Consider the following 16,555-nt stretch of genomic DNA (forward strand, 5'->3'; position numbering starts at 1 on the left):
CACTTCCCGATTTCCTGACTTTGCTCAGCTTTCAGACTATATGGAGATGGGATAAAGATTCTGCTCCTTTAGTGATACTCTCTCTTTCATCCTCACTTGTTGCTAACACCTGTTTCGCTTTTTCATTTTATTTTTTTTAATTGTACATGTAATAGGTGGTTTCCTTTGGCATTTATGAGATCTTGGTGCTCATGTTTTTCAATAAATATTCTTTCACATGACATTTTCCATATGATGCAGTCCTTACCATTTACTTGTTCTGGTACTGTCTTGGTTCCATTTGAATTGCCAGTCCCAGAAGAATGACTCTGTTAAAAGTAACATCAATATTGAGTTTCAATTACAGTATAATAAGTGGCACCAAGATTTCCTAATCACTTTCTTAAAAAATGTCTGAATTTTCTACTCTAAAAACAATAATTTTACCTTTAAATAAAAGAAGAATTTCTTGAAAATCAAAGCTTTGCAACCTTACATATGCTCTCTAGATGAACCTTATCTTTCACCTAGGTGTTGCTATTGATACTGTCACCTCACATGGACAGCCAAAGGAAACATATTCAAATGCAAAATCTTAACTCATGTCATATTGCAACAAGGAACTTACTTCACCTTCCATAACTTTACTTTGTATTCTCTAACACAAGTGAATGTTGCAAAAGATTAACACATGGGTTGTCATAGTTCTGGCATTACATCATTAAAATATTTTTAACCCTAGAAATATTTCCATGTTAACATTAGATACTGGCATAATGGACAACTTTGGACTATGTTAAGTATAACATCACCATTGTCAACACTCCTCTATTTAGCTGAACAATTCCTTGACTACATCTAAATATTTTTGATAAAATGTTTGCTGATAGGGAAAATGCTTTAAAGAAAGGAAACCCTATGAGAAGAAAAACTTGATGGGCCAGAGCATGACAGTGGATGGGAAAGACATTTAACTGAGCTCTCCTGGAGAAGGCCAGACCATTGCCAGCATGGAATATTGGCATGAGTGGTAATTCAGGGTGTATGGTGATGTGGTGTACTATTGGATTTGCCGGAACAGTAAAGCCCCACCACAACAGGCAAGTTTCTGTGAGTCCACTCTGGCTTCAGTGGAGGCTGAGTCACCAGTAGTGGCCTCCATGACATCCAGTCTCCCCACAGCTGTCCCAGAAGAAGCCTTTCATGGTTTTTGGTTCTTAGGGGAAACTGGGCATTGAGTGAAAAAGATTGTAGTGTGTACCCCTGAGCAGAATTTGATGGTCAGAGTAGGGTGCTGTTTAGCGCAGTTCTGCTGCAGTTTGGCAGTGGGTGAAATATTCTCATGGGGAAAGTCCCCATATAGAATGCCACCATTGTCATAAAGGGCACCAGATGGTTGTGGGGGGACCCTCTTGCTGGGGGCCTATGATGTGGTAATCTGTGTTCTGCCTGTGAGGAGTGGACCTACACTCATGAGGGGCTCCCGAACTCCATGGGAACTGTTGTAGAAGAAATCTGTCAGACCTGTGGCTAAAGAATTTTTCAGAGCTGTGGAATCTCAGATCAGCAGAGCCTGATCGCAGGTGAACATGTGATCACCAACAGCTAACCTGGGAAACAGCTCTAAGCCTGAGGATCAGAGAGAAGTTAACAGTTGTGTTGTTTGTCCCCCATATTCACTGCACCATCAGGTGTTCAGGAAGTACATATTGCAACATAAATATATTCCTACTAAAGTTGTATCCCTACCTCATATACATGTGTATGTTTATATACATGTACTATGTAAACAAGCTAAAATCCTGCACCCAAAAAAAAAAAAATACAGGAACGCTTGCCCTTGTTGAATGTAAATATTGAAGTTAGTTAAAGAATCAGCCATATATACACACACACACACACACACACACACACAATTTCTTTGGGTTGATATCATTGTTTCTTTTATTTCTCTTCTTTCCTTCCTCTATTGGTTGCTGAGATTGCTTACATCAAGCTATTTGAACTTCTTCCCCCCCCCCACTTTATCTTATTTCAATGTATTTTGTTTCCTGTTAAGTTGTTTGGCTGATTCTTTAACTAACTTTCATTTTTACATTCAAAAAGGGCAAGGTTTCCAGTATTTTGTTGTTGTTGCTGTTGTTGTTGCTGAATTTTAGCTTGCTTTTTTCTGTCCGCACTTCACTCCTCAGCATTCTCTCAGTTGATAGAGACTCTTATCTATCACCTCTCCCAAAGTGCTTCTGCATCAGCTAGGATATTCCCCTTCCACATTTTTTTTTTCTTCTTGGTGTGTTCTCTTTCTTCTTTATTTATTTGTCTCCTCTCTCTCCCCTTTGATTAAACAGTACATTTAATTTTATGTATCTATTCTCATATTTGTATTTTTATTTTTTCTTCTTTTTCCATCCTTTCTTTTCTGAGGGTGGGTGTGACACAGCGGTGGTCTGGCAGGTCGATTTCAGCAGTAGTCTGGCTCAAAGAAGCCAGGAAAACTTTCTAGTGTTGGCTCCAGGAAGATAGTATTGGGAAGATCATGCTGTAAAACTTTCCTATTTTGCTATATATTTTTTTCTTTCTTTTTTCATCCTTACTCAATTTTTCCTTCTTGGTTTTTGGGTTTGTTATTGTTGTTTGTTTGTTTTTATTAATGGCAGAGGAAGAGTCAGGATGTGTTCAAGCTTGTAAGGAGTGCCTGAACTAGAGGAATCCACCCAGCCCAGCTCCACAAAAACCTTGAGCTATATGCTTGGCCATAACATGCATGAAATATAACCTGCTGAAAAATAACATTTGTGCCATCACTCTCATGCTCCCTTCCTATTCTCCTTTTCACCTGTTCTTCAATTTTCTTCCATTATTCCCCCTACACACTTTGGCTTTTTTTTTTTTTTCCTTTTGTGTTCCTTTCTTTTGCTTTTCTCTTACTCTTTCCTTCTTTTTTCCATCTTTTTTTCTCTTTTTCTTTTCTCTTGCCTCTCCTTGCTTACTCCTACTCTCCTCTGCCTATTGACCCCACAACAAGAGGCCTCTTCTGAGGCCTAAAATCTGAGACAAGGTAACTTGAAGGAGAGGAGGAAGTGAGAAGGAGAAAGGAGCAAAAAGAAGTGAACAAGAAGAGAGCACAAATGAGGAGGGACGAAAAGAAAACTCAGGCACCATGAAGAACCAAAATAGAGCAACTCTTCCAAGGGACCGTCAAGAAATTTTTAAGGAAGACTCTTCCTATAAGGAATTAATGGATTTAACAGAAAGGCAATTTGAAAATATGGATGATTAAGACACAAAAAGGATTGAATAAGAAAATGGAAAGACAAAACCAAAGGTCAGATGAGAGATAGGTAGAATATAGGATGCAGATGAGCTGAAATAAGTGAAGCAGACAATCTGGGAATGTAAAGAAGCAGTCAAAAGTATCAAATAGAGTATACCACAGAGAAGAAAGAACATCAGAGTTAAGAGCATAAAGTCTTTGAGTTAACACAGGATGTTACAGAGTCAGAAAAGAAGAGAGAGATAGCAGAGTAGGAGCTTATAGAACTAGGAGATGCCATGAAGCATTCAAACATATGGATGATAGGAATACCAAAAGAGGAAGAAGACTGACCCAAAGGCAAGGAAGCCCTACTGGAGACTATGATAAATGAAAACTTTCCTAGTTTTACTAAAGATCCTGACACACACTTTTCAGATGGATATCAAACCGGAGTCATCTCAATTCTAACAGAGCCTCTCCAAGACACAATTTGATCAACGTGTCACAAGTCAAGATGAAGGAGAAAACTCTGCAAGCAGCTAGGAATAAGTGCCAATTGACCTACAAGGTCAGTAGGTTGATAGCAGACTTTTCAACTGAAACGTTCCAAGCCAGAAGAGCATGGTCATACACCTTCAACATCCTTAAACAAAATAATTTTCAGCCCAGAATCCTGTGTCCTGCTAAACTTAGCTTCAAAATGGATGGAGAAATCCAATCTTTTTCTGACATACAAGCACTGAGGAAATTTCTCACAAGAAGACCAGCTCGAAAGGAAATACTTAGACCTATTCTCAATACTGCACACCACAGTGAACCACTAACAAAGAAAATACCTAGCAGCCAAAAACCAAAGCTTAGCTTCCACAATGGCAGAAAGAATAAAATTACAGAACAAACCATCTCATAATGACATGAATAGAATTCTACCACTCTAATCAACATTCTCAATAAATGTAAATGGATTGAATTCCCCACTGAAGAGGTACAGGCTGTCTTATTGGATAAAAAGACAAACGAAAACAAACAAACAAACAACAATAATAACCCCCAAGACATCCATATGCTGTTTCCAAGAGACACACCTAGCCCTGAAGGACAAATCAAGCCTCAGGGTTAAGGGATAGAAAACAGTGCACCAAGCAAATGGAAATCATAAAGGGCTGCAATTATATTCTCAGATACAATCAGATTCAAAGCAACTTTAGTTAAGAAAGACAAACAAGGACACTTCATAGTTGTAAAAGGAACAACACAACAAGAAGAGACCTCAATTTTAAACATTTATGCACCTAACTTAAATACTCCCAGATTTATACAACAGACCTTGAATGGTCTCAGCAATGTGATATCCCAGAATATCTTTTTTTTTTTTTTTGTAGAGACAGAGTCTCATTGTACCACTCTTGATTTGAGTGCCATGGCATCACACGGCTCACAGCAACCTCCAACTCCTGGGCTTAAGTGATTCTCTTGCCTCAGCCTCCCAAGCAGCTGGGACTACAGGCACCCACCACAACGCCCAGCTATTTTTTTGTTGCAGTTTGGCAGGGGCTAGGCCTGAACCCGCCACTCTCGGCATATGGGGCCGGTGCCCTACTCACTGAGCCACAGGCGCCGCCTATATCCCAGAAAATCTTAACAGTCAGGACTTCGACACCCTTCTGACAAAATTGGACATATCCTCTAAACAGAAACTAAACTAGGCTACAAATGACTTAAATATGACTCTAGAACAAACGGGTAGAATACACCATCCTAAAGCAAAAGAATATACTTTTTTTTTTCATCAGCTCATGGCACATGCTCCAAAATATATCACATACTATGATACAAATCAAATCTCGGCAAAATTAAAGGAATAGAAATTATATCATGCTTCTTCTCAGAACACAAGACTATAATGCTGATGATCAACTCTAATAAAATTGTTCATGCCCACACAAAGTCTTGTAAACTTCACAACCTTATGCTGAATGATAGTTGGGTTCAGAAAGAGATAAAAAAAAAAGGAAAGGGTTAATTTCTTCAAACATAACAACAGTTATAACAGAAGTTACCAAAACCTCTGGGATGCAACAAAATCTATCCTGAGAGGAAAATTTATTGTGCTACCAGCCCACCTTCAAAAACCCAAAATTGAGTGCATCAGCACACTCACAAGTCATCTTATGGAATTGGAAAAAGACCCTAATCTCAGCAGAAGAAAAGAGATAGCCAAAATTAAATCAGATGTTAATGAAATTGAAAACAAAACAAAACAAAAATTCAGAAAATGAATGAAATAAAAAGTTGGATTTTTGAAAAAGTAAATAACAGATAAACTTTTGACCACACTAACTGGAAACAGGGAAGTAAAATCTCTAGTAACCTCAATTATAAATGATAAAGGTGAAATAACAACAAATGCTACAGAGATATAAGATATATTATCGCTGAATACTTCAAGAAACTCTATGCCCAGAAATTTGACAATGTGGAGGAAATGGATCAATAATTGGAAACATGCCCTTGTACTAGACTTAAGAAGAAATAGACTTTCTGAACAGACCAATTTCAAGCACTGAGATCAAAGAAGCAATAAAATATACCCCCACCCTAAAAATGCCCAGGTCAGATGGCCTGACACCACAGTTCTATCAAACTTTCAAAGAGCAGCTTATACCCATACTGAAAAAATTATTCCAAAAAATTGAGGAGGAAGGAATCTTCACTAAAACATTCTATGAAGTAAACATAACTCTGATATCAAAACCAGGAAAAAATCCAACTAAAAAGGAGAACTACAGACCAATTTTACTAATGAATATAGTTGCAAAAATTCTCGATAAAATCCTAGCCTGTAGATGACAGTTTATCATTAAAAAATTCATACATCATGGTCAAGCAGGATTCAGCCCAGGGATGCAAGGCTGTTTTAACATATACAAATCCATAAATCTAATTCACCATATCAATAGAACCAAAAACAAAGACCATATCATGCTCTCAATAGAAGCAGAAAAAAAAAATTTGGTAAAAATGAAACATCCTTTTCTAATTAGAACTCTGAAGAATATAGGCATTGGTGGTGTATTCCTTAAACTGCTTGAAGCTATCTATGACAAAGCCACAGCTTATATTATACTGAATGGAATAAAACTGAAAACTTTTCCACTCAGAACTGGAACAGACAATGTTGTCCTCTATCACCACTACTATTCAAGGTAGTGCTGGAAGTTCTAGCCAATACAATGAGGCAAGAGAAGGAAATAAAGGGGATGCAAAAGGGGGCAGAAGAAGTGAAGCTCTCCCTCTTCGCTGATGATATGACCTTATAGTTAAATAACCATAAGGATGCAACCAGAAGACTCCTGGAAGCGATAAAAAAAAAAAATACAGTAATGTCTCAGGATATGAAACCAATGTCCAAAAATCAGTAGCTTATGCAAATACCAATAACAGCCAAGATGAGAAGGTAATTAAGGACATAATACCCTTCACAGTAGCTTAAAAGAAAATGAAATGCCCAGAAATATACATCACCAAAGAGGTGAGCGACCTGTACAAAGAAAACTACGAACCCTAAGAAAAAACATAACAGAAGATATTAACAAATGGAAGAACAGACTATGCTCATAGCTGGGAAGAATCAACATTGTTAAAATGTCTATACATCCCAAAGCAAACTACAGATTCAATGCCATTCTTATTAAAGTACTCGCTGTGCTTTCAAGAGCTGGAAAAAATAATTCTTCATTTTGTATGGAACCATAAAAAATTCCATATAGCCAAAGCAGTTCTTGAGGGTAAAAACCAACCTGAGGGCATCAGCATACCAGACTTTAGGCTGTACTACAAGGCCATAGTGGTCAAAACAGCATGACACTGACAAAAATAGAGACATATACATTTGGATTTGAGTAGAAAACCAGGGAATGAAACTAACATGGTACAGCCACCTAATCTTTGATAAAACAAACAAGAACATATACTGGAGGAAAGAATCTGTAATCAATAAATGGTGCTGGGAGAACTGGATATCCACATGTAAGAGACTGAAACTGGACCCACACTTTTCTCCACTTACAAAAAATGATTCAAGATGGAAATAAAGACCTTAATTTAAGGCATGAAATGATAAAAATCCTCAAAGAAAGCATTGGAAAAACACCGCAAGATATCAGCCTGGGGAAAGACCTTGTGAAGAAGACTTACATAGCAATTGCAACAACAAAAATAAACAAATGGGACTTAATTAAATTAAAAAGCTTCTGTACAGCTAAGGAGACAAGAACCAAAGCAAATAGATAACTACACAATAGGAAAGGATATTTCCAGATTTTGAATCAGACAAAAGATTGATAACTAGGATCTACAGAGAACTCAAATTAATCCACAAGAAAAAAGCCAACAATCCCATAAATCCCTGGTCAAGAGAGATGAATATAACCTTCTCTAAAGAAGATTGACTAATGGCTAACATATGAAAAAATGCTCATGATCTCTAATTATTAGAAAAATGCAAATCAAAACCACCCTGAGAGATCATCTAAACACAGTGAGAATAGTACACATCACAAAATCTCAAAACTGCATATGCTGGCATGAATGTGGAAAGAAGGGAACACTTCTACACTGCCAAAGTAATACTAACTTTTTGGAAGGCAGTGTGGAGAACCCTCAAAGAACTCCAGGTAGACCTCCCATTTGATCCTGCAAACCCATTACTTGGTTTCTACCCAGAAGGAAAAAAAAATCCTTTTACCATAAGGACACTTGCACTAGACTGTTTACGGCAGCTCAATTTACAATTGTCAAAATGTGGAAACAGCCTAAATGCCTCCAAACCCAAGAATGGATTCATAAGCTGTGGTATAAGTATACAATGGAATAATATCCAGCCATTAAAAAAGATGGGATGAATATTTTCTGATTCATGCCTCAGGAACACGTGCAGTATGTACTGCTTTTCCTTCTTCATAAGTGCCTGTAGAAGCAGAAGCACTGTGCCCTTTCACTTGAACAAGCCCACACTTCATTTCTCTAAAGTTATCAAGTCACAAATTTTGCATTGCTAGATTGAACCATAGTTCTGATATCTAATATCCAATTAATGGTGTTTGGTTCCTATTTCTTGCCACTACACTTTGAAAGTCATGGTCTTCCTTCATTCCAGTGGTAACTTCTGAGTTCCTTCCTTCTTTTAGTGTCAGTATAATTTTCACATTTCTCCTCATGTTTGTTAAATACATGTCCAGGTTCTTTGCGCATTATTAACATTTTCACATTATACTTCTTTTCATTTAAATAAAGTTCAGAATGGGAGAAGATATTTGCAGGTTATGTTTCTGACAAAGTTTTGAGAACTAGAATCCACAGAAAACTCAAGCTAATTAATAAAAAAAGAACAAGTGATCCCATTTCATTGTGGGCAAAAGATTTGAATGGAAGCTTCTCTGAAGAAGACAGGTGCATGGCCTATAGACACATGAAAAAAACTGCTCATCATCCCTATTCATCAGAGAAATGCAAATCAAAACCTCATTGAAACATCATCTAACTCCAGTAAGAGTAGCCCACATCACAAAACCCCAAAAGTGCAGATGTTGGTGTGGACGTGGGGAGAAGGGAACACTTCTGCACTACTAGTGAGAATGCAAGCTGAAATGTTCCTTTTGGAAAGAGGTTTGGATAACACTTAGGGAACTGAAAGGAGACCTGCCATTTGATCCTGCAATTCCTCTACTAGGTCTATATTAGATGACCACAAATCATTTTACAACATAGATATTTGTACCACAATGTTTATTTAAGCCCAAATCATAATTGCTCAGTCATGGAAGAAGCCCAAGTGCCCATAGACCCATGAATGGATTAACAACTTATGGTGTATGTGTGTGTGTGTATAATTGAATATCATACATCCATAAAATGATGGAGACTTTATTTATTTTATGTCACATAGATGGAGCTGGAACATATTATTCTTAGTGAAAAGTATCTCAAGAATGGGAAAAATGTATCCAATGTACTCAGTACTATTATGAAACCAACATATAATCCCACACACTTTTACACAAATGATAAAACACAAGTGTAGCCCAGAATGAACCAGAGAACAGGAGAGGAAGGGCAGGGGACCGGGAAGGCCGGGTAGATGGAGGATAATTGGTGGGACATCATCTATGGTGTATATTAAGGGTACTGGTGGGACATCATCTATGGTGTATATTAAGGGTACATGTTAAATCTACTAGGAGTAGAGTATAAATGTCTTAACACAACAAATAATTAAGTGAGGTGAAGGCAATGTTAACCAGTTTGATGTAAGCATTCCAAATTGTGTATAAAATCAGCACATTATACCCCATAAAGGCATTAAGGAACACAGTTATGACTGAAAAAAAATTATGAAATAAAAAAATAAAATAAAAACATCATATTAAAGACAAAAAAAAAACTTAGTGTCCATTCATTTCAACTGTAACTTCTGAGTTTCTTGCTTATTTACTGTCTGTAACATTTTCACATTTCTCCTCACCTGCGTCAAGTGTATTCCTAATGTCTATCTGGATTGTTATAATTTTCAGAGTTTATTTTTTTCATTTAAATAAAGTTTAGAGGGTGAGTGGTGAGTATTCCTAGGGGACACAATGTAGGCATGAGATAAAAAGATATTTTTTTATGACTGAGGACTTTTTCTGAGAAAATGCCTGAAGCACTAAGGAGCAGACACTCCAGGTGCATCTTTCCCCTCACAGTCTGGTATACTATTTGTTAAATTGGATGAAGCTCTTTTTTTTTTTTTTTAATTGTTGGGGACTCATTGAGGGTACATAGAAGTAGGTTACATTAATTGGTTTTGTCAGATAAGGAGACTATTATATTTGTGTCCTGCCCCACAAAAGGTGAAATCTATCCCCCACGCCCTCCCTCCTTCCTTTTCTCAGCTCTCCCCATCCCTCACCCCCATTGTGTACTAGGACCTTAATTGTCCACATATCAGAATTGAGTACATAGGGTTCTTATTTCTCCATTCTTGTGATGCTTTACTAAAAATAATGTGTTCCACATGCATCCAGGTTAATACACAGGATGTGAAATCTCCGTCTTTTTTAGTGACTGAGTAGTATTCCATGCTATACAAATACCACAGCTCTTAATCCATTCTTGAGTTGGTAGGCATTTAGGCTGCTTCCACATTTTGGTGATAGTAAATTGAGCTTCAATAAATAGGCTGGAATAAATAGGGAAAGGTTATTGGCATATTTTGATTCAGACAAAAGCTTGATAACTAGGATCTACAGAGAACTTGAAGTAATAAACATTGAAACAGTCAACAATCCCTTAGATCACTGGGCAAGAGAGATGAATAGAAACTTTTCTAAAGAAGACAAACAGAGGAATGGCTTATTAATATATGAAAACTGCACATCATGCCTAATAATTAGAGAAATGCAAATGAAAACCACCCTGAAATACCATCTAACCCCAGGGAGAATGGCTCACATCACAGTCTCAAAACTGTAGATGCTGGCATGGGTGAGGAGAGAAAACACTTTTACACTGCTGGTGGAACTGCAAATGAATACAGCCTTTTTGGAAGGCAGTGTGGAGAACCATCGAGGACCTCAAGCTAGACTACCCATTTGACCCTGCAATCCCACTGCTGGGCATCTACCCAAAAGAAAAAAAAATCCGTTTATCACAAGGACACTTACAGAAGGTGCTTTTAAAAACTTTGCTTCTTCCTTACAGTAACTCAGCTATAGGGCAAGCAGGAATTTTGTATTATTCATAGTTTTAGTCAGAACACTGTTACAACTCATTTCTTAGGTGTTTTTATTGATTTCCCCATTCCACTTCACCTTGATTGACCCCACATTTGCTCATACTTTTGCACACAAGGAAGTTCTGAATATACAGATATATTCTATCAGTCCTCATTTATTCCTAGTCAGGAGACATGTTTTCATATGCAAACATGCAATATTCTTGTGCTTATTTTGTTTCTCAGTTGTGTTTTCTGTCAAGGAGAATGTTCTTTCCAAAATAAAATTAGAAAATAAGAATCGTACTGGAAAACTTCCTAAATGTATTTATCTACTCTGAAATCACTGGATTCTAAATACATGTTAAAAAGTAATATTCCTTAAATAACACATAGAAAAAAATTGTGAACTAGCAAATGTAACATTCTCATTCAGTCCAGAATTAACTTATTATCTTTAAAAACGACCAAATGCATCAGCAGATAACTAGTGTGAATACAGAGCCTCCCTAACTAAAACCTTCTAACCTCAATAGTGGCCCCCCCCAAGACTGCATTTCCAAACTGTTTTTAAAAACTGATGACAACTCAAACCTGGGAAACTATACATTATTACATGATAAAATCAATAGCAATCAGAAAGAAAAGCCAATCCTCAAATGTAAATTCAAATGATATCCATAATATGACAGTGCTATTTTCTGACACAGACTATCTATCTGCTTAAGCCTATGACTAAGATATTCTAATGTCCTCTTAAGACAGTGCGTGAAGGAACCTTGATACCATTTAATAATGTCCTGCAGGTAAGTAGCTACAAACTTGCTGCTGCACCCTCACATCAAAGTCCCATTCTTAAGGTAGGATTATCTTCATAGGCACAGTCTAATGACCCCTTTCCCTCACTCAACACACACTGAACTGAGTCAGAGGCCATAAGGAGAAAGAAATACTTTACCTGGCATGAATGACTGGCAGTGTAAAATTGCACTACAGTTTGGGACATTGGGAATGGTGATTCTTTGAACATGAGTCCAACTCAGTGGCCATCTTGGTGAAATTGCTCATAATTTCTCTTGCTTAGTAATATGATTCTGTACTTGGCAATACCTTCCTTATTATATAAGGTTATAAAACTAAAGAACCAGAAAAACATCAGAAATTCTCTGCCTCGATTCCAAGGACAAAGATTAGTTATAAGTCACTCCTCACTCTAGCAAGGGTTAAGTTTTATAACTAGTTAAAAAAACTCCCTCAACTTAAACATTAGCTTATGACATATGAATTCTAAAATACTATTCCAGTAGGAAATGTCCCTTGGACAATGTCACATCATTCACATAAAGAAAACAGTATTAAACCAGAAACATAAATGTAAATTTGTTTATACCTGTGGCTTGTCATTTTCATCTCCTTTAGGCTCTTCTTCCTCTTCTTCTGATGTAACAAAGTTGTATACTGTAAATTTCATATATTTAGGTAAATGAGTTGATTAGAATGATGTGATAAAAGCTATCAGCTTTATAAAAGTGGATAGAAAGCTACATTTCTGTTGATTTTATAAATTGAGTTTAGATGAGGTTAAGTCTTTAGCAGACTATAGACTTCCTTAAAAAATACTCCTAATTAATCTAACAATGAGTTGCTTAGAATTATGTGGTAAAAGCTATCAGCTTTATAAAAATGGATAGAAAGCTAAATTTCTTTTTATTTTATAGATTGAGAGTTAGATGAAGTTGTCTTTAGCAGACTATATACTTCTTTAACAAATACTCCTAATTATCTAACACTTGAAAAACCACTCAGAAAACTACTAGGCATTAGTGTGTAAAAGGCACACAAAGATCACAGATTCACGCAGAAATTCATCCACCCAACATAAATGACAAAGCCATCATAAACAAAGAAAAAATTTTCAATCCAGGAAAACATATGAAGTAGCCCTGTTTACTTCTTTCTCCTACTTAATAGAACCTGCCAGGCATTGCACATGTTATTCACTAAGTTGCTGTTACTTTTTATACCATAATCAGTGTATGCCCTGTGACTTACGTGTGAAATGCTTTCCTTCTAATATGCTGACAATATTTATTCCGTTTGTTCTTTACTTTTTTCTTCTTGTTATTTTTCTCCTTTCTTTTATTTTCTTTCATTCTTTCCTTCTCTATTTTTGGACACAGATTGCTATGTGAGGACTCTGTTAATTACAGCTCTTTCCCTGGACAAACGGCATCTACTCTCTCACTGAGGCCTCAGCATTTATGGATTTCTCTTCTGCACCTTCCCCACCTGAACTATAAGTTAATTCTTTCCATTTCTATTCCCCAGATCCCAAGGCTGTAGGTCACAATATTCCACAGCATTGTTGGGCACACAGTTTTTATCTATTCTACTTGATAATTATACTGTGGTTAAAGGGAAATAAATAAGATCTGTCAGGGTTGGATTTTCCAGAAGTCATGTCTGAACTGAGAAGTAAAGGGTAAGATGAGCAAGATGAAAAGATGGAGAGGCCAGGAAAAAGGGAGAGCAGGACAGGAAGCAGCAGGAGTAAAAACAAGTCTGAAAGAGGATGTGCATTTGTCCAACAGAGAGGGATTGGTTCAGAGGGCACTCCCAGAGGTAGTTCAGTAATGCTAGTGAAAAGACAGACACACAGGGAAAGGGCTAAAATGGAAAGTTGAGAAAAAGTCAGATTGTGAAAACCCCATGTGAGACCTAAGGTACTATTGTAGGTACTATATTACCAATTCAAGGTCTGCTTAATCATCCTAATGGCCCTGGAGAGGGACCACAGTTAGGGAAGGTAAATTCCAGGGCCACATGTATAAACAGAAGATGACTTACAGGCTATACTGCAAAATAAATGCACTTCTGAAATATATGAATGGTTCCAGAAATGTTTCACATAGTGTTAGCCTCCAGTGTAATGTGGTTTTTTATGGAATGAATAAAATAATCTGAGTTTTGTATTATAATTTTTTCAATTTCAATGCTCAGTATAGTAAGATTTTTTAAATTAAATCATAGCTGTGTACATTAATGTAATCATGGGGTACAATGTGCTGGTTTTATATACAATTTGAAATATTTTCATTGAACTGGTTAACATAGCCTTCATGGCATTTTCTTAATTATTGTGTTCAGACATTTATATTCTGCATTTAGTAAGTTTCACCTGTACCCTTTTAAAATGCTCTGTAGGTATGATCCCACCATTTACCCTCCATCCACCCATCCTCTCCCTCCCCTCCCTTACCCCCTTCCCCATATTCTTGTGCTTTAATAGGGTTATAGCTTTCATATGAAAGCTATAAATCAGTTTCATAGTAGGGCTGAGTACATTGGATACTTTTTCTTCCGTTCTTGAGATACTTTGCTAAAAAGAATATTTTCCAGCTCCACCCATGTAAACATGAAAGAAGTAAAGTCTTCATCTTTCTTTAAGGCTGCATAATATTCCATGGTGTACATATACCACAATTTATTGATCCATTCATGGATCGAAGGGCACTTGGGCTTCTTCCATGACTTAGCAATTATGAATTGGGCTGCAATAAACATTCTGGTACAAATACCTTTAATGTTTACAATGGACTGTATACAAAGGCTCCTAGGGATCCCCAATCACATTTACTTACGAATGCCCCTTTTCTAATCTGCGTTCAGAGTGTTCAGTTAAGTGTGGTACACATATGTTCGAAAGGTATAGAGAGCTTAAATTAAACAAGGATACTAGTGTCATTCTCAACAGATGCAAAAAATGTAAAGTTGAGCAAATAAAGAAGTTGCAATGTATACCATTTTTGTACAGTTTAATGACACAAAGACTAATTATCAGCAATATTTATCACCAGACACACTTTGAAAGTCTATGAAAATAATGTCCAGACAACTCCCAGTGTTGATTACTTCTGTGTAATATATTCAATAGTACGGAAGCACTATTTCCTACTATCAACCTTTCAGGATCATGGTTTTAAGACTGTGTCTACCATATAGTCATAAAGGAATGATTAATTATTTTACTAATAAGCATACTCCCTCACACAAACACACTCTGCTAATTGGATCATCTGACTTCCTTTGCATCACCAGTGCAAAATCAGTAAGATGGAATAATTAAACATGACTGAGATGTTAACATGAAGTGCTCCTCTAAGTAAAGATTCGAATTCCAAGAAGCACTTGGAAAGTTGTGGAATCACCAAATTCACCTCTGTCAATTCCCTAACAAGGACAGGGATGCCAAATCAGAGAACAATGGGAGGCAGAATAACAACAACAACAAAAGAAAATTACCTGTTGCAGCTGGTTTAACTTTAATCCTTTGTACTCCTTTTTTTGGAATAGGAGGTTTTATATCAACATCACGCACAGTAAGCTTTGAAACAAATTGTATCATAAGTAAAGCATAATTTCACATAATGTACAGAAAATAATTCAAGACAATGAATATTATTACCTGATACTGAGGTTGTGTCTTAACATGCACTGAAAAACAAAGAGAATATACAATCAGTGTAAATGACACTGTAAATGTAAATATGACAAAGCCAAACATACAGTGGAGGAGAGTTCCTATTGAGCAGAAGCCTCAAGCTGGGCTTTGAAAATAATTACTTTAGGTTTCTGGCTGCTTTTTCTCTCTTTTATTGGTGGATTGATTGATTTTTGGGCAGACAGGAGCATAACAGACGAAAAGTGAAGACAATAGGAATACAAGTTTAATATAATATACAGTTAAAACTTCAAAAGTGAGATTATGTTTCAAATGAAAATCACTCATATAGAAAAGTGCACATACAGAAGAGTGAAGAGTGGTCTTTATTTGAAGGAGCAAATCATGACCCAGAGAGCATAAAAGGCAAGGCCGATGGCAGAAGCTTACAGCATGCCTTTACTACAACCCAAAACATCATTTGTACAATAGGCTGCAATTAACTGCCAAGTTCTTCAGTTTGTGGACGTCATTTAGGAAGAAACACAGCTATGATGACAGTTCAGATGAGGGCATATAATCCATTTCTCATTAGAGGAAGGGTTCAATCGATCTGCATGGCTAGACCCTTGTAGAATAGCAGTTTTAAAAATTTGATCTTTTCCACACCCACAAGAGACGCAAGTATACCAATATTTCTTAGGTCCTCTACTTTTGTGCTGTTAACTTTCTTTCTCAATTCATATAAGAGGTATGTGAGAAATTATACTGAGCTATCTATGGTGAATTATTTATCAAAAAGGAAACACTGAATGGCCATATAATTATTAGATGTTGGGTGGCTCCTGTGGCTCCAAGGAGTAGGGCACTGGCCCCATATGCCAGAGGTGGCAGGTTCAAACCAAGCCCTGGCCCTAAAAAAAAAAAAAAAATGTTCAAGTGTTTTTAAAAAAGAATTATTAGATGTTAATGAATTTTTGTATTCAAAAATCACTAGAATATTCACTGCACGTGACATTAAAACTCAGAAAAAATAAGCTTTTAGGCTTTTTTTTTAAATTTTCAGAATATTAGGGGATACATATTTTGCTTGCATAGTTTACTTTTATACAGATTGAATCAAATG

The 16,555-nt window shown here is 36.6% G+C and overlaps 1 long non-coding RNA gene across 1 annotated transcript; it reads right to left on the minus strand.

Moving 5' to 3' along the window:
* Nucleotides 1-250: 250 nt before the first annotated feature.
* LOC128579464 (uncharacterized) lies at nt 251-15,484 on the minus strand. Its single transcript, XR_008378162.1, has 4 exons — nt 15,454-15,484; nt 15,291-15,372; nt 12,379-12,446; nt 251-308 (listed from the first exon to the last, which is right to left on the minus strand). It is a non-coding gene; the product is annotated as an uncharacterized LOC128579464 (long non-coding RNA).
* Between the last annotated feature and the right edge of the window lie 1,071 nt (nt 15,485-16,555).

Source organism: Nycticebus coucang, unplaced genomic scaffold (assembly GCF_027406575.1).
Source record: "Nycticebus coucang isolate mNycCou1 unplaced genomic scaffold, mNycCou1.pri scaffold_57, whole genome shotgun sequence".
Classification (NCBI taxonomy): Eukaryota; Metazoa; Chordata; class Mammalia; order Primates; family Lorisidae; genus Nycticebus; species Nycticebus coucang.